A 19,628-nucleotide genomic window follows, 5' to 3' on the forward strand; every position below is an offset into this window, starting at 1 on the left:
TTGTAAGATGGCAAACTAATTTGGGAAGCAATGACTTGAAGAATGACTTCAGGGCCACGGGGACCCACAACTAAAACTCTGACAGTGATGCAGGGGCTGAGACAATTAATGAGATCTTTCAATACATGAGCTAGGGAAGACACAAAGCAAAAAAACATTGTTGTAATACTTGAGAGGAACATTACTAGGAACAGAGGAAGCTGAGGTCTTCCAAGGAAACAGAGTACCAAGAAAAACAATGTCTTTAAGTGGTAGTCTTGGACCTGCAGCCTGCTTTGCCTGTGCTGGAGCTGAGCTTCCTGCTGTGAGTGCTGGCAGAAGTGGCGACGGGAGGAGACGCAGGAACCAGCTCCTCCCAGCCCTGACCGCGCTCTCTCCTCCACTGCTGGGGTAGCAAGCCCAGATCTTCTGTGCAAGCTCATCTTGCCCTCATTCCTGCAGTGGCAGGATTCAGTTTCTCTTACATGGCTGAGAAGCCTGGGACTACTTCTGTCACTTCGTTCTGCAATACTGAAATGATTACAAGCATCCACGTCCACGTCTGGCATCCATACTTCACAAAAGATATTGACAAATTGGAAAGCATTCAGGAGAGAGCTGCAAGAAGGATTTGGAGTCAGGAAAATATGCTCTAAAGCAAGAGCCAGAAGTAATTCAATCTATTCAGTTTCACAAAGAGAAAGTTCAAAATGGCTCGATCACAGTCCATAAATACTTACATTAAAAAGAGCAATTTAATAAAGGGCACAACAAAATACAAAGCTGAAAATGGAACTTTGAGACAAAATTCAGGCTAAAAATGAGGGGGAGCTGTTAGAAACAAATGCAATGAAGTCACTGGAACCTTCTACATTTGCATGCAGTAAATTTGCCATTACCTAATGTATTTAAAAAATTGAGATTGGATGTCTTAAAAATGATACTATCTAGCTCAAGCAGAACTTACAGGCTGAGTGAATTTGTGTAAGTGTATAATACTATAGCTGAGCTACCTAGATGATCGTAACATTATGTGTGTTATGAGAACATATTTAGTTCTTGAGTGGGCTTCCACAATTCAGTTTTTCCTGTATCTGCTTTAAATGACTGCAGCAGCTTTGCTGAACCCAATCTGAACTCCTAACTTGAGCCTTATGCTGTAAACATAATACATAGCCAGTTTCCTTCTCTTTAGACACCATGAAGAAATAATCCAAATACCTAAAGCTGTGTGCAAGCGAACACAGCAAATTTCAAGACAGGAAGAAGTCTGTAAAGCTTCAAACTGCTCCCCTAATCCAGGAGCCTGAAAGCGCCGCGTCGCTTTCCAGGTGCATTCCCAGGCACGCTTGGATCACTTCAGTGTGTGGGATCAGACCGAGAGCAGGGGCTCACCAGCTAGAGCTCCTTTTCCCTGGCTCCCTTAGTTATGTTCAGCAGGACAGCAGGGAGGTATTTTGGTATTTAAAGACTTGTTGGCTGCTGAACAGGTTGAGTTTCACCGGGAGTGCCACGCTGAAGAACTGGACAAAGCAGGACAGCCTGGATATAGCCAGGTTTGAACTAGGAAAATCCTGTACCCTTGAAACCAACTGCAAAAATACCACATGCTTTAGTTTAAAGTATTAACATCTCAGAAGTGATATTAGGTGACGGCAGTGTTTCCTAGCAGTCTGTGAACTTAGGGAATCGTGCCTGTATGTGGCCAGGAGACAGACTCAGAAAAGGCACACCCTCCCATCCAGTTCAGCTCCTCTGTGGAACTGCTTGCAAATCTGTAGTCCTTTCTTCTCTTTACCACCATAAGAAGCATTTACTATTTTTATGATCTCAGGACGGAAAAATATTAATCAGAAGCAGCAGTAACAATTTCTTTTTCTTCTCCAATCTGTGTGGCATTAAGCATAATTATATAAATAACTGGAACGGCAGAAACAGACAATTGCTGGCTTTGTATGGGTATTGGAAAAGATTATACTGTTTTTATCATGTCTCTCAAATAATGGGTATCTTCCAAGCCTACTGTCAAGGAGGCTGCTTGCTGCTTTAATGCTGATATGAATATAATCTTGAAAAAATACTGAGAAAGGGTCTTTCCACATACTTTCCATCAGGAAAGATTACTTAAATAAACCGTTTAACCTGCTATTGACCTAAAACCTAGTTACATAAATGTTTTAAAAATTACTTATCCATCCTGAGAAGATAAAAGTAATCTAGTGAAGTCAAGGATAACATAGGAAGTCCCTTAATGACGGCTGTATTCTCTACAGCTTCTATTAGCATATGATTTTTCTGCTGGCAAAGCAGATACAAATGAACTGCGAGAATACAGGTGTGTGAAAGCTCTTTGTGAGAGACTGGAAAGGGATGCACATAAAAAACTGTAAAAAGCTGCAAAGTGCTTGTACAAGGAGAACCTCACTATTTTTCCTCTATTTTTTCCATTTTCTTTAATAAATGTTACTGCACCTTCTCTTTAAAACCAACAGTAAAAATTGCTGAGGCGATATGAAACTTGAATATGGAGGATATGCCAACCAAATACCTGAGCTAACATCATCCCAAACTTAAAAAATAATGAGATGAGAAAAAAAATATATAAGTCTATAAAGCTGTGTTTCCAGATTGCTGAATGAACACTCGGAACTTACCAGGACAAATTAAACCAAGTGCAGCATGGATGCACTGGAGATAGAAAGTACTACAGGCATCCAGCTGCAGAGCAGGCAGAAAAGCCAGCATGTTTATCGAACCTAATGAAGGCTATCTCCCAAAAGGTGAGAGTACCAAAAAGATTCATCTACCAAAAGCGCCCCCCACTTCAGCATTTTGGCTTTGCTACTACTGCAGGTAACCACTCCACTCGGTGGCGTGGAACGAGACGAGCCCCTCGGGCATCTTGCCTCTCCCCATCTCTCCTCCCCTGCAATCAGCTGCCAGATGCAAGTTTGGAAGTCTTCAGCATTTCGTCTGACAGCATAAATGTTATGTTTTTTCATGAACTGAGCTACTCATCTGCTCTGCTGCACACTCTGGCCACCTGCCTCCGTTGGGCACACGGGGCAGCGCAGCCGCCTGCGTGTCAGTGCCCAGAGCTGTGTCTGACCTACGATACCATAGTATTACCCAAACCTGTGGTTTTTTTTCTGCCAGACAGATCACATTCTCAGCAAGCCTCCTCCTCACCTTAAGGAAACAGCAGCTTTTCTACAGAAGCAAACTACGGCCATGTGGTCCACGGCAGCGTGCCGAAAATGGTTAGGACGCTGCTCGAATTGCCCACGCAGCTCCAAAGGGCTGCAGCTGGACCAGGAGGTGTTTTCTGGCTGTAAACCTGCCCACACACTGCAGTGCACAGCACTGAGGCCCGCTGCCTTTTTTTATCCACATATGCACATCATTTTCCCTTCTACTTCCTCTGGGAGGCTTGTATTTAAATAAATAAATAAAAAGTCCTCCTTAATAAATTTGTAATCTCACCAGCCACCTACATTTCCGCCTCCTGAAGTGTTAAAAGAAAAAAACTGAACTAGTACTTGATACTTCTGTCAATAAAGAGCACGCTCAGGATCAAAGGAATAAAAATGCTAATTACGGTGCACTCTGTAACACCTCTCTCCCGAGCCAAGTGCTCTGATTAAGTTAACCGTCGTGCTAATTATAATAGCGTTTAGCACAGCTGGGGCCGAAGAAAAGCCACCTTGTACCAAAGCATGGTTACCGGCCTCAGAATGAGATGAGGCATATTTATACCCTACAAGAAACTTGCCTCCAGTCCACAGGAAAAGCCTCTGCTCATTTTAAATACTCAAAAGTATGAAGCCTACCACAGATTTTGTTCATTTATTTATATTAAATAAAAAAGTGGACATTTAATTTTTTTTATTTTTAGTCATGCTGGAGTCAGAAGCTTATTGCCCAGAAATTAAGTTACCAGCTCCTAATGGAAGGTACAGCAGGTTAACACATCTCTCCAATTTAAAGGGGAGCCCGCTCTCCTGCCTTTTCTCAGTCGATACAGCTGTGAAGTATTCCAGTGAAGAGAGAAGGCGGCCATGGTACTCTATATTTTCATTTAAAATGGAATGAAGTAGCACGCAATTACTGGCAAAACCACCTGCCACATTTCAGCAGCAGGTTTGGATGGAGAACCGGGGTGATAAATGAGGGCTGAGTCTAAGTGAAAGTTAATCCTTCCCACCAAGTCCACGAAGGAGGGGGAAGAAATATAACAAAATCAATAAATTTCTGCAGCTCAGAAAATTGTATCTTCAGTGGATGCTTACAAACCTTGTTGCATGTAGCGTAATTGGAAGAAAGATTTTTAAACAGTTATGCAGTTACAACCACATCTTCCATCCCTCACTTCCCTCTGTGAAGAACTCATCAGCGATTACTGGCAGCACCTTCCAATCCACCTGGTTGAAGTATAAGGGCTGCGTGCCACGAAGGAGCTAAAAGGTAAGAAAATTACTTGCACTTCAGTATCACTCCTCAGAAACGACTGTTTTGTACTGTTCAGCCTCCTGGAGCTTTTGAGTAGCAGCAGATGAGCAGACTGTTTTTCAGCATGAATTCTATAATTAACTCTGAATTAAACAAGTCATCTAAACACAATGATGCAACTAATTCTCCTGAGTGGATACGTACTTTCTGGATTCCAGGCGTGTTCAATGCGATCCTGTTTCAGTGCAGAGATTCAGCAATCACTGACACCCTTGTTATATAGCACCTTCCCGTTCACTTCTTATATATTGCATTTGCTCATTTAGTTACACGCACACACACTCCTGTATGTATCAATACAGCACCATTTTATGCATATTGGTAATCTTTATCTAAATTTCTCACTGCTTTGACAGGCCAGTAAGGATTTAAGTGGCTTTAATCCACTGTCTCATCAAAGAGGCTTATTATTGCTCTTATTTGGATGGGAGAGAGGAGAGGTCCTTCTGAAGCAAGGCCCAATATATTGGCTGAGCTGCTTGAAAAAGCAGAAACCTGAGAAAAGCACGCCTTGAATGGGGTGAAGACCACTGATAGCCCTTTGCCAATATCATTTCCAGGTAAACAAGTATCAAGACACCACGTAAATGTTTTGGACAGGAGTCTGTGCTATTTCAGGGGTCTGTGAATGGAGCTTAGAGCTGTCCATGAGGGATTTCAGTTTGTCATACGTGTAATAGAAATTATAGTAATAAAGTGAAAACTAGAGCATTTGAATCCTCTACTTTTTCCACTGACATCCTTGGATGCGAGGCCACTTAATTGAGTATAATCCACCTGCATGCTGCCTTCCTGCCATTCGCAGATCCTTCTACATGGGGCTGCTCTGCTCCAGCACCTTGCTCTGCATCCCTGTGCATGGATGGGGGAGACAGGCATGAGAGGACAAGCAGGGAGGGAAAGGCAATGTCTCATCACCGTCATCCCTTTGTCTCTCAGCTGCTAAATGGCAACGGGCAAGCCCTGTGGAAAGGATCACAGTATTACAGGGTGTCAGCAGAGCCTACGGCTGGCTGGTGAAGAGCAACACACAAGGCCGGTTATTTGGCTAATAGCTAGGGTATCAGACACTGTTGCGTACATTTAGGATGATGACATTACTTTATATTGTGTATATCTTCCACTGCTGAGGTAAGCTTAAACATGAATTCTTATGTACTGTTAGCATTTCATGCCAAATTAATTTCCACTCTATGCATGCATACCTCCAGGACAGGCTGGGAAAAGATTATGCAGTAGATACTCATGCACCACGATGATGGGCATAATAGGGTAAAAAGAAATGGTGGAATAATTGAGGAAGCAGAAGGGCAAATTGCATACCATAACATTAAGACAGATAGTTTCCTGGGATGACTTTATATGGGGTGTCTGCATTGCCTACACCCAAAGTGTTCAGGTTACATCCTGCTGTCAGTTGAAACTCTTAGCTGAAAATGCAGAGCTAACTAAACAGATCTGCCTAGTTTCTTTTTCCTGAGTTTTATTACAACAGTGCTTTTTACTGAGGAAGAATTGTTGCTGTAAAAATGAATGCTTGTATATACACTCCCTAATTATCTCTGTTTATCATAAAGTAATTGGAGGAGCTATTAAAGAATGGTCACCAAAATATTTGGATTTGGCTAAGGTTTAGAATATTAGTTACCCAAACTTTAACTCTTGAAATAATATCAGCTAATGATATGTGCTTCACTTGGGAGTTAAACACTTAAAGTAAAAAGCTCATGTCTGACAAATTGAAAGTAATTTCACATTGAAGTAAATTAAACGAATTTCCCAGATGTTGCTATAAGAAGAGTCTCAAGGAGGTGAAATGAAAGTCACTGCTGATGCATTCAGACACTTACCATGAAGTTCCCAAGAATGGAATGTTTTAAAATGGAACTGCAAAAAAAGGACACATCAGAGGTGGGAAGCCTGCAGTCCCACCGACAATCTTCATCTGAGCATCTTGCAGCTCTGTAGTTTCAAAGGGGGCCCACGTTTGTGCATGGAAAATGGTGCATAAACACCAGAGAGAAATCAGTCTTGTTCAAAGGGTGTTGGGTAGTCAGAAGGAGCTACTCTCACTCCAGGTGAAGTAGAAGAAAATTAAAAAACCCACACTGTTATTTAGAAATTAAACAAAGATTTGCAGGCCTATCATTGATACTAGTTAGTTCTTAGCATTTTGCTGTGGCAAAATGCAAAGTACAAATAGGATTTGGAAATTCCAGCTTCTCCCTATTAAGCAGAAGGTTTACCAGTATATAGAAATATACATATAGTTGACTAGGACAAACATCAAGAGCTAGCAGCATCCTTGCATGAAAACCCCAGGACTACCTTGCCTTCTTTTCTTCCCCATTGATTCCCACTCCACTTGAGTAATATCTCCTTCTACCCTACACCAAATTGAGTAAAAAAGCTACAAGTTTAGGAGGACAGGGAGAAAAGGAAGTTTACAACCCCCAATTTATTGTTGCATCCCAGAGAAGCCTATACACCCACCCCTCTTCTCTGTCAGTTGCAAAGGAAGTCCACGTGCTGGGTGCACTGGACTGGTGATGCCCACAGACCAGCCAAGGGTGTCCTTCCTGTCAGGGTGATCAAGTATTTTCCATATTCTCTGCACTTTTCTCTTCCAACTGCTTCCTTATCCAGCTGCTCATCTAAATTCCTGGTGGTGTTTGGTTTGTTATTCCTTCTAAATACTGGAGATATGGAACAAAATCCTCACATATTTGATTCCAGTCTTCAGTTTCACTCACAGATCAGGATTTTATGCTATGGATTTGCAAGAGCAAATGGGATAACGAAACTGGCTACGTTCATCTGTTTCATTAATGTAATCATTACATTTTTTCCTTCGCCTTTTTTTTATTTTTTGCATGTTCCACTAAATTATCTTCCAATAAAATGGAAAAATTATTTTATTAAAAGTAGTGATTATGTCAAGTTCATCCTCTTATTAGGATTACAGATTTTCTACAGTTTACTTGGAAATCTGCTTTACAGCACAACAGATGTCAACTTTTCATGCTAGACTAACAAAAGCATCTATTTCATTCTCATCTGGTGACCAAAACAATATATGAAAGGAAGAAACAACTATTTGAAGAGTACAAGGGGGTCTAATTTCTAGAGTTAAAACACCCCAAAGCCTATAATGTAATACCATGGAAGAAGGAATACAGGGTTATAAAATCCAAAATCAACAAACATCTTTGATAGTCATGTAAAAAGCTCAATATTTTGGCTAGAGAGTAAGCGTTGCCAACTTTTAATTCCTGGGACATAACCAATTATACTCCCTTAACATTGATAATCTCCTAGATTTGATATCTGTAAAAAGAACATAATAAGATAGAATCTAAACTCCAGATGTATATTTCAAACCATTTTCGCAGGCTGGCTGACAAAGTGCTCTGTAAATACTCCTCCTGTGTTTCACAATGCCTGTCTTTGGGTATGCCCAGTGGTATAACAGTAATAACTAAACCACAGTGCTGGAATATGACACGAGCTCCTTTAACTGCAAGAAAAAAATTAATTCTAATTAAATGGAAACACCACATTTTTAAGATATGTACAAGGCAGTAAGAGAAAACTATTCCAAATGAAGCCTTCATCAACATTTCAAACTCTGTAAGTGTCAGCAACTCTGACTGGTATTGCAGGAGTCTCCTGTGAGACTCACCTACAGGCCAATGCTCATCTATTTCATTTTGTTCAAGCATAAGTACAAATTACTGGGGTTTGCAATGAAACTTATCACATAGAAGTGGGCAACTTTAGCATGCCACAGAGGGATAGAGAGAAGCAGTCAAAACCCTCGATTCTACCGCCTTGTTTTTCTTTTTAATATTTCAGCAACATACCTCATACATCAACAGATCCATAATTTATCTAATTTTAAAGTAACTGCTTTGGTCCACTTGGTAAGAAACAAAAGCTAGCCAAATAACAGTGGGTACACCAGCTCTTTCTCTGGGACTCCCTCTTAACATGTTTTGGCAATGAAAGAAACTACGCTGTTCCCAGGATTTCATTCCTGTACGGCACTTCAATACAACACACACAAACCATTTTCTCCAACATAAAACTAAGCTGAAAAAGAAGCATTTCTGAACAGGAGGAAAACACAAAAACAGGCAGAAGATAACCAGACCCCTAAAACATTTCAGAACCCTACAAATCCCTAAAGTTATCCCCAAAGTAAGCATATCCTGGTTTTAAAATGATTCAATCTTGGTGATAGCCTCAGGTGCCAATAGACTACAGATTTAAGCCATATATCAAAATATTAATTTCTGATCATTTAAAAGTCTTAAAAAGAGAAGAAAACCCCACACTTACCCATTTAGGGTGAGGATGTTATTGCACAGTCTCTTGTTCGCTGTCACAATTTAAAAGAGAGAAAAAAAAGTCCCAAAGGCAGACAGGGCTGAGCAAAACCACAACCTCCAAGGAAGCTTTTTTAATAGTGACTTTTTTTTTTCCTCAGGTAAGGGTGAATTTCCTTTCAGATTCCCCTCTGAAAGCTGCTCTGAGCCCACCACTGCACTGGGTGACAAGGTGACCTTTCCTCGGTGAAAGGAAACACGGAAACGTTGGGCTCCAGAACCAAGGCCTACCGATGCGCTTCCTTGCTTTTCCTAGGCTCTGCAAAATTCATACACGTACAGGAAGGACGTTACTCTCAGATAAGAGAAAAAGAAGAAAAGCAAGAAAAAATTGAAAACTTCAGTGAAAACCTTAGTCTGGACGAACAAGGGGCTCGGTTTTACCTCCAAAAAGGTTAAGGTCACCAGACTAGCCTTCCTACTTTCTTACCGCAGGGACAAAAGAATACACCACAAAGCAAGTAGTGCACGTAGCACAATTGGCAGCTGGCTTGAAAATGCTCGGGTTCAATTGACTATGAAGAATGAATTACCCTTATGTTTGAACAAAAAAAAACCAACCTGATCTCACCAGGCCAGAAGTACAACCACATTCCAGGCGCGATGTGTGACAGCGCACAGAATGCGAGTTTCAATTTATTCTGCGCATTTGAGCACACACAAAAGCCTATATGGTTCTCATTGAAATAAAAGATATCTCCAAACTTTTAAAAGAGCACAGAATGATTTAGGTTCTCGCTCTCATGTGGAAGAAATAACTTTTCGTAGCGTTTGCTGTGCTTTCTCTTGGATCTGGGATTTAAGTCACCTATATTATTTTCATATCTGTAAACAACCACCAGTGGATTAAAGATCTTCCTTCTTCCTTCAACTCTTTTTTTTTTTTTTTTTAAATGGAAATTTCTTTGACAAAGGCCGACAAAGCATTCTCTCTGAAAGAAAGAGCGCTGTAGATACCCACCACTTTCAGCAAGGACATTTAGATGCAACTCTGCAGAGTTTACTTAGATTAGCCTAACAATGTTCTTAAAAAGGAGCTCTGAACCTTTCAGGAACATTAAGCTTTAGCGGTGGAACAGCTTTAACAAGCTCATTCATTAATGGCGGGGGTGTCTTTGGGGTGCCAGTCCAGCGGGCCTTCCCCGAGCAGGTGTTCCTGCCCAGCTTCGCCCCCGCGCCGTCTGGCACCTCCGCCTCTCTGTCGGCCTTGCCAGCCAGCGGGTCCCAGCCACGGCCTACACGCTTCGCAAGCCATCACGCGCCGAGAGGCCAGATACATGCCACTCGTGGAGACGGAAGGAGAAAATATCGCCCAATATCGCCCAAAATATTGACCCAAGACCACATGGGTTAGCTCTCTCCACACTCGCAAGCTTACTCTTAAGGACATCCGTGCGAAACGGTGATCGCGCACGGAAGGCAAATGCCGCGCGAGATGTTTGGCGTGGACCTGATGTAGAACGAATTGGGGCAAACTGTGAAGAACAAAGCTAGGATAAGTGAGGAGAGCACAATTTAAGACTGATTAGGAAAAGGCACTGAGTAATTTGAAGAGGGCCACAATTTAGGAGATCTAACGTGACCATTTTATTTCATTGCTCTGACCCCTGGCTCTGGAGGCCTTCCCCAGCTGGAACACCATCCCACCTCCCCGAGGCTGCCGAGAGCGTACAAAAGCGACGATCAAGTACAGTTTGCTACATCGTGCAAATGAGCCAGAGGGGTGGCAGGAATTGAAGAACACAATGAATTAAACATAACTGAAGTGCACACAACAGGAATCAAGAAACAGGACATTTGCATTGGCTGTAGGTGTTTATGGAAGCCACTGATGTCAGTGTTCTTCAGGTTATAGGAAGCATTCTGGGTTGATTCATAATTAAAAGGGAATCTTAATGCATATAGCTACTTACAAATTATGTAGTTACGATTTAGGCAAGCTATTGTTTTAATTTAATTAAAAGCTAGTGATTTTATTACTTTGCACAAAACAATATGAATCTCTGTAAGGAAAAAAACACCTATGAAACTAAACGAGAATTCTGCTTCCTCATCCTACTCCCCTTCAGCAAGTTTAATTCAAATGCTATTACTAGTGTGTTTTTTTTCTGCCATATCATTTAAAGACAGGACAGAAAGGATTTTAAAAAATGTTTGGCAAGAAGGATAATTAGCCCTAGTTAAGTCAGAGGGAACCAAGAATCGCACGTCTAAATATTAAAGAGAACATTAAGTTAGTAACCAATTTCAACAGGAAGTATTTTAGTGTTTGCAGCCAGGAACATAATAATTAAGAACAAAACACGCTGTAACAATATCGGTTCTCATTGGAACTGCTTTAATGGGTACTTTTCGTTTGCTTGTTTCTCTAATAGAAAAATAAATATCTTAAATCTTGAATAGCGTTTATGTGATATGTAATTTTCTGGAAAAAAATAAGTAAATGAAAGAAAAAGGAAACACCTAGCTGAAATTTGTCCCATCATATGAAACAACCAATTTTCATTAGGAAAGCCAACAGCAGTGCCCATGGCCACATCACCTAACATGAACTCCTGAAAATTATTTTGCTCTTGCAAGAATGTGCTTGCAAGTCACAAAGATGCATTAGGTCCCTCCTCAGTAGTTACATATGAACTGTATACTCTTGTGATACTACCAGAAATCTATGAGATGTCTACCACAGCCAAAGACATGACTTGCAACAACACAAAACAAGAAAAAAAAAAAAAGAAAAAAAGAAGATAGAGAAGCAAACATGAGCTAGCAAACAAGCTACCTTGGAAGATGGAGGAGAAATATTAGGATATCGTGCTGACCAAAGCAACTCAGTTATTCCATCTGGAAAGCCGAGCACTGGCTCTGTCTTCTTTACAGCATTCCCCTCCACGTGGGTTACTACAAAAGGCAAGTTGCATTCCAAAAGGTAGTCATTTTCTCTTTTTTTTTTCCTTTTCTTTTTAAATGAAAGACACAGCATTGCTTTCTCTTCCCCTCGCAAATAGCTCTGAGCTGGAATGCAGAATAAATGCCTGAAAGACTACTCTGTGCTGGAGGGTTTAGCAGCAAACCAGCAGTCTCAATATGAAACAGATGTGTCACAACAAGTTTTGGGTGGAGAAATGTGTTCACTCATGGTATGAGAATGCTCAGGAGGGACTGCCTCTCACCACGCAGACACAGAAACAATTAAGAAAGGCAGGAGCAGGCTCAGCAAAACCTCGCCAGGAGAAGGAGTGATGCAGACTTTCTTTAAAGCACCACGATCATTCATTCTTCAGTACTCTAACAGGGCCCCAGTGACGAGCGCACAGCATTACTGTGTGTTAAATACATATTTTTGTAGTACTGAGAGTCCCGGAGATCTTGAAGCTTTTCCACGAGGGCAAGTAGGATAAAGTAAATGATGATTTTTGCCAGGAAAATCTGGAGTATTCTCAGGTTGATTATGATCTTCAAGCTGTTGTTCTCTCCCCAAAATCAGAGCACAGAAGTGGAATTTAATTCTGGGGGATGCATTTCACTGGCTACACATAATTCAGAATTATTCTCTTATGACGTAGACATGCAAGGCACTTAAAGAACATATCCCTGCCCCAAGCGATCCAAGAATCTAATCTAGACGTAATTAGGAGTAGGCAAGTACTTAGGGAAATTAGTCATTAGTTTGCAAATTCAGACTTCTGTCTCTCAGCTATAAGCCTCCCTTTTATTTAGTTCTCTCTTTCTTTTTTTTCCATGTCTTTTGTGGTGAAAGAGCACAGGAATAATGCTGTACAGTAGCAGAAATTTGGGAGGTCCTGCATAGATCATTCCACAATTAGTTTTGTTAGGTGGCATAGAAGGAAGAAATTGTTCAGGAAGAACTATTTCTAAACTGAAACAGAAGCAAACTAAAAACTCAAGAAAAACAGAATAGAAGCAAGGCACTCAAAACCAAAAAAGCTGGCAATCCAGGCTGTGGATAGATGCTAGGAAAGACCGAGGAAGGGAACAGGGAGGAAGAAACAAATTTTCCTCCTCCCTGCACCCACCGGTTTTGAATTTCAAAATGATATCCAAATGAGCTCCCTTCCAGACGGTGTAATAACCACACAGACCCACCTTTAACAGGCAATTTCTCCTTCCAAAACCTCTTTGCACACATTTCAGGCCCAAAACACAGAGAACAGACAATTAGCAAATGACAACCTTGGTGTGAAGGCAAGCATCTTAAAAAATCCAGCTGCCGTATGATGTCAATATACAACGACGGTAATACCACCAACGAAAGCTAAGAGCATACCGCTGCTCTGCGGTGTTGCAGGCTGAACTCGACTTTCTCGCCTCTGATGTGCCTATCATCTCAGCATTACTGCCTCGGCCGACTTCACTGTTTGTTTGCTTTTTGCATAAGGGGGAAGCTCTGAAGTGCTACACGATGCCAAAGACATTTCTAGGAGAGGCCTTTGATTTCCCACGAGGTCCTGAGCCCGTTCATGGGGCTCCTATGCACCGATGGAGGCAGCAGCAAATGCTTGAGCGCTGCCTTGCTGCTGGCTGGGATCCCTTGGCTGAGTCAGTTCGCAGCGGGTCTGTAAGCGCAGGACAGCCCATGTGGTGACAGTCGGAGCTTAAGAAAAGCCAGGTACAGTTGTGCAGGGTAATTGGTAGGCAAGAGCTAAGTGAAGAGAGCTTGCCAGGAGGAGAAACTCAAGTGCCTGTAACATTCCTTACCCATTACTGCACCAAGAAGCTGAGAACAGTCTGGCACAATCAGTGCTGGGTGCGGGCCAGGAAAGCAGCTACGTGGACACGGTGGACAAGTTACAGGCCTTGCAACAGCAGCGCCAAGCCCAGGTCAGGGCTTTCATGCCACAGCCTCTGCTCCCCTGGTGGGAAGTTTTGGGATCTGGTCAAGGAGCAGCCGGCATGCCCAGCCAGCGCCCGACATGGAAGGACACATATGCTTTGACTCCAAGTCTGGCTTCAAACTAACTTCATCCCTTTTTGTGTCAAGCAAGCTATTTATTTGGAAGGATGATCTGGAGGGAAAACCGAGACAGACAGGGAAGTGTTTGGCACTGTCAAGCGCACCGGGATGTTTCATGCATTTCTAAAAGGGCGAGCTGGCTCCCTGGCATGCGCACAGGGCAGCCAATCCTTGCTCAGCACAGACTCATTTTTATGAAGATTTATTTTAATAAGTTAGAACCTGTGGCCAGAGCACTGCTCCTGGGACAACCACGCTCCTCCTCCGTTCAGGGCGCGTGACAGTGATGGCAGCAGGGTGAGGAAAGGCGCAAGGGTCCTGGATGCTGCCAGCTTCCTCCCAGTAATCAGGTGGAGAGAGCCTGTCCTCGTTCACCACCGCACAGCAAACAGCAGGCAGCAGGAGTGCACGGAAGTGCCAGGAAATTCAACTGTCTGCCTGCCATCCTCCGCATATTACCCAGGTTTTGAGTAGCTCGGAACTTGCTTATGGATGACTGGGCTGTTCAGACAGATGTATTGCAGTTGCTTGTATGCAGCCAAAGAAGATTGCCTGCTATTATTCCTGTCCGCAGGCAGATGACGATGAAATCATTAGGGAGACCCACTTCTGAGGTCAGCTCTGGGAAATTTATTCGTAAAGGATCAATTCAGCTAGGCTTCTTCAGCTCTTAGCTACTGGCTATTTGGGAGGATAACAAACTTCCTAACCAACTTACAATTGCACATCGTCAAAATTTCTTATCAACAAGGCTTGAAGTAAAACTAAAGGCTCAAACAACATGAATAATAAATGAAAATGACTTGTACTGGTACACTCAGCAAAACCCAGGGGTGGGGGGAAGTGGAGCTCCGCTTTGATTCAAACTCGCTTTCTTTCCAATACTGCATTTCCCTTCCTCCTGCTCTGTATCCCAGCACAGGTTACATGGTTTTGCTTGCTATGCCAAAATCTAAAACCTGCCTTGATGGCTTGTGCTTCTGTACAGGGCAGGAGGTGTGCACATTTACACAGTTTGCAAAGATGAGTCCCAAAGGATTGCATTAAAGAAACAGTGTGACAAACAGAGAGAAATACAAGCAATTACAGTATCCCAGTGCTGAAAACCTGAAACGCACACGGACAGAGACAGACACTCCAAAATATCCATTCTAAGATGTGTCTCTGTGATTTGAACTGCTCCAGCTGGGGAAGGGCTGGAAGACTGACAGAAAGAAGGAACAAACAAACAAAAAAAGGTGACATGTCGGGGTGCTCATCTGGCTGTCCTGGACATCATAGTTTTCCAGCCAATTTTAGCTGTTGTGGTAAGGTATGGGGTGCCTTATGACAACATTTTGCGTATAGCTGTAGGTCTTAATAGAGCTTGAACTGGGTGGTCGCCAGAAGTAACCACCCCCAGAAGTTCAGGACAATAAATCTGTGCTAAAAACAACTGCAAACCATGTGCCCGAGGTTTTGGCTAAGGGGACTTATCTGATTGTATGACTTGTTCTGAACAAGGGTAAAACATGCAGGGGGAAAAATATGAGCAAAAAAAAAGTGAAATAGGAAGCTGAAGAACAGGTAAAACAGGATCTGAACAGTTTCACTTCATTATAAAGGAATTCAGCCCATAGCTGGAGGATAAATGTAGGCAGCACAGGTCTTGTATAATGAAAAAAGAAAGCAACCAACACAACAAAACCTGTCTAACTTAAGGAATTAACATGTTGACTTTTCACTCTGCCATATGGGTACTCAACATTTTCTCAGTCTGACAAATGAGTTTGTTCGGGGTGTTTAGAAAACTGTCGGATTTGCATCTTTCCCTCTTGGGCTGGATAAAATGATTATATTGTCGGAGACATTCAGACAAACTCTAAAATCCTTATATTCTTTTAAAATGTTCCTAATATAATCAGGGGTACAGAGGGAAGGAGGCAGGGGAAGGGTTTGCTCCGTAATACTACCTAAGACCAAGCAGAACTATTAAAAAACATACAAACTGTTATGATGGAGGACCAATTCTTCCTGCTATTGACATAGATCAAAGAGCTCCCTTCAAAATACTTCTCCTCAGAGACTCGTAATTTGCCCTGCTATATATTCACCTGAATTGGCAGAAAAGCTGGAAGAGGTGGAGGGCTGTGAAGGAATACTTGTAACAGCAAACTCCACAATACCCTAAGCCATATTCACCTATAAACAGCCTTAATTCCAGAAGCTGCTCTGGTTTCAGAGCGGTAACACAAAGCTCCTCAGATTTAGTAATAGGAACTCCATCGTTGCTCCATAATCTCAGCGAACTTCCTATGAAAGCCAGGGAAGCTTTGGTTTCAACAAAGCTCCACAGTCCTGTGCTGAATCTTAAAATGAATGAAATGCAGCGGTGGCTCCAGCCTGCCATCGAGCATCCCCCATGCAACGCATGCGAACACACCCAGCACACCAAGCGTACCTCAGTGCCACACAAGGTGTCTATTTTGGCGCTTGAAAAGCAACAACACCAAAAAAAGCTGCATGTGCTCATTTTTCTGTGACTTCAGGTTCCCACACCGCTGCTGCTGCCCCTTGCTATGCTCGGGTGTCTGTAGCTCTCACTCCTTGGGGCGAGCCTGCTCACGCGAGTGTAAGCGCTCACTGGCACAGAAAATGCCTGCATGAACTCACCCCACCGTCTGCTACACTGAAGGTCCGGGCTGAGATGCTCCTTCCAAGTCAACTTAGTGGTTAAGAGCACAGAATCATCTAGGTTGGAAGAGACCTCCAAGATCACCGCGTCCAACCTCTGACCTACCACTAACAAGTCCTCCACTAAACCATATCACTAAGCTCAACATCTAAACGTCTCTTAAAGACCTCCAGGGATGGCGACTCAACCACTTCCCTGGGCAGTCCATTCCAATGCCTAACAACCCTTTTGGTAAAGAAGTTCTTCCTAACATCCAACCTAAACCTCCCCTGGCGCAACTTTAGCCCATTCCCCCTCGTCCTAACACTGGGCATGTGGGAGAATAGACCAGTCCTCACCTCGCTACAGCCTTCTGTAAGGTACCTGTAGAGAGTGATAAGGTCACCCCTGAGCCTCCTCTTCTCCAGGCTGAACAACCCCAGCTCCCTCAGCCGCTCCTTATAAGACGTGTAAGATCTCCAGAGCGACGTCAGAGCGGCACCATGGAGCTGGTTTATGTCGCAGTTAGCCCCCTCCATCCCAACCAGCAACCACACCGTGACATTTCCAGCTTCGTCTGGAAGACCTTTGGCTAATAAGCCAAGCCTTTTTTAAACAGGAAATGCTGAGCTTTCCCAGCGCAAGTTCCATCTGCAGACAAACCAAACCTACCAATGTCCGACCACATAATACTTGAACTTTTATCACCCGAGCTGAAAAGGCTGGCAGATTTCACTTTTCACATCTATGGTGACCGCAACAAACTGTCTGAAAAACAAAGCCCCACAACAGCCTTTGTATAAAAACGACATTTCCATCTTTTGTTCTGTGGAAATTGATAAACAAGATTACTCAAGCTCTTAACAGCTCAAGCGGGAGGGTATCCAAAGAAGCTTTCTGCGGTTATTACTCGCCACAGTATTTTTAGGGGAGGAAAAAAAGCCCAGAATGAAAACAAGGAACTTCCAAAGGAAGCTGCATCAAAAAGGAGAAGTCAGAAAACTGTCAGAAAAGAACCATCGAACACAAATATCTTCCAAAATAGAAGCATCTACAAAACCACCACAGTCAAATTATACAAGTTGAAATTATGCATTTCTATTCAAACACCAGTGCCAGCCGTTATTAGGTGAGAAATCTGAAAACTGCATTTTAAAGCACCTTCTGTTTTTCTCATCCTCCTCTCTCCTACTCTCTAACCAAGTGAACAAACCATGAAATTATCTAGCTCCAAATGAACCCATCCATGCAATTACCTTATATTCCTCTGCTAAGTTTTATTGCCTGGCAGGAGTAAAAATTAACAGCTTTACTTAGAAACTGAGAAAGTTACCAAAAGCGTATTTTACAGATTCAGACAAAATAGTATTGTTCAAATGTACTTGACACAGGTTCCAACATAGATAAAGGCTCTCACCATGGCGGGGAAAAAAAAAATAAATCAAATCTGCAAAGTTACTCTGTGAGCAGAAATGTTCTAACCTTGATTAGATATACAACCATGAGGATCTACTTCTCCTGAAATAAGGCTCCTTTTCTAACTGTTGTACACAGTCCAAACTCAACTCTTGCAGATTACATCAGACCATCAGGGAATACAGTTTACAAATAAATATTAAAAAAAAAGGACTTGCCAGGGTGAAAAAGAGATATGGAGCACAGAAGAGCGTGATGTACAGTATTCTCAGCCCTTTGTTCTTCCAGTGCTAAGCTAAAGAGGGTGTAACCAGACTGTTACATGAGGAGGCAGAGTGCTACCCATGTCATGATAAAGAGTGAGTGTCCCGAGCAATTCGATGTCCTCCACTGAGGAGGACGTGAACGAGCCCCCCTACCCCAGAGGGACTTTGAAGGCTGTAGGCACAGTGGGGCAGGGCTGCCAGAAGCAGCTCTATAGAGGCAAGGTCACAAGTTGATTCAAGACAAGGAATGAGGAAATGTGGGGTGCAGCCAGAGGTTTTGTGATTTCACGGGTAGCTGAGAATTCCCACCGGACTGCAGCCTTTCCCCGCGCTGCGGAGGAGATAGGGATGGCCCACCCACATACTGCGTAGCTGCTCTGACTAGAGGGTAGCTCCTTACTCTGTGCTACTTATTCTCCATAGCAGTGTGGCACGAGATCTGTTTGACCGTGAATTTGCAGAAGGATATGTTGCTCCCATTAGAAAAAATATAAAAATAAAAAAGCCACAAGCAGTAAGAATATGCCCAATGTCATTTAATGTAAGGGTGGAGGCACATTTATCAGAAGACACACTTGCTTCACTCTACCTTTAAAAATATATATACATTTTTTAAAACCTGCTTGGTCCTCAAGTCAAACTAGCCCTCTATGAGATGCAGGCACTGTGCTACAGCCTTTTCTGCTTCAAAAGTGTCTGGGAAACAAGTTTTCAGTAGCTACACAAGCTCTCAATAAAAATACAGATCAGCTTGCATTCTAGAGCCAGTAAATGATTAATGTCATTGGAAATCTAATCATAAAACCATTGACTATTTAAATGTGGTAATGGAACTGACAAGTAGAACATAAGCTTTCAGCTAGAGAACTTCAATGCATCACCTTTCTGCTGAGAAACTCTTGGTTTCCACGCAGAAAAGCTAATACCTACAAAGAAGGGAAAAACGGGAGGAAGGCAAAACCATTTAAGCTGAGTGACTGCAAGCTTTCGTGCACATAAAGCCATGAAGACTTAATGCTTATTTAAAAAAAAAAAAGACTGTTAAATTGACTGAAACAAGATGTAGCTTATTTATGGTATATTTTGCTTCTCAATATACAGGTGAATGGTATCCTACTTGCTCTAGCACCGTGCAATTATGATTCCATGGTCAGTGCGGTTTGGTGCTCCAGGGGCTCCCATCCACCACACCCCCTGGGAAGACGTTGTGCCAGAGCTGGTTATGGCAGGGCAGGGAGCTGGGATCCTCTCGCTAAAGGACAGAAAAACTTCTCATAAGGTTTTCCACTTGCCTGCTGACTCTAAGCCTGATAAATGACCGAATTGCTCTCTAGGCTGCAGACCTTGCACGTTCAGGGTGAAGGGGACAGCAGCGCGCAGCAAGAGCACGTCAAGGGGGATGAATGCAGCTAGCTGTGCACTCACCCAAGGCCAGGTGTAGAAAT

At 42.7% G+C, this 19,628-nt stretch overlaps 1 protein-coding gene across 8 annotated transcripts in view; it reads right to left on the bottom strand.

Moving 5' to 3' along the window:
- Nucleotides 1-19,628, bottom strand: part of PLXNB2 (plexin B2) — a 259,839-nt gene that overhangs the window by 135,262 nt on the left and 104,949 nt on the right. The window contains exon 1 of one of the 8 annotated variants that reach the window (XM_048080830.2): nucleotides 11,656-11,897. The exons of the other annotated variants lie outside the window; for them this stretch is intronic. The gene's annotated coding sequence lies outside the window, so the exon portion shown is untranslated. Of the gene's footprint in view, nucleotides 1-11,655; nucleotides 11,898-19,628 lie in introns of those variants that run through there. 8 annotated transcript variants of the gene reach the window in all.

Source organism: Anser cygnoides, chromosome 1 (genome assembly GCF_040182565.1).
Source record: "Anser cygnoides isolate HZ-2024a breed goose chromosome 1, Taihu_goose_T2T_genome, whole genome shotgun sequence".
Lineage (NCBI taxonomy): Eukaryota > Metazoa > Chordata > Aves > Anseriformes > Anatidae > Anser > Anser cygnoides.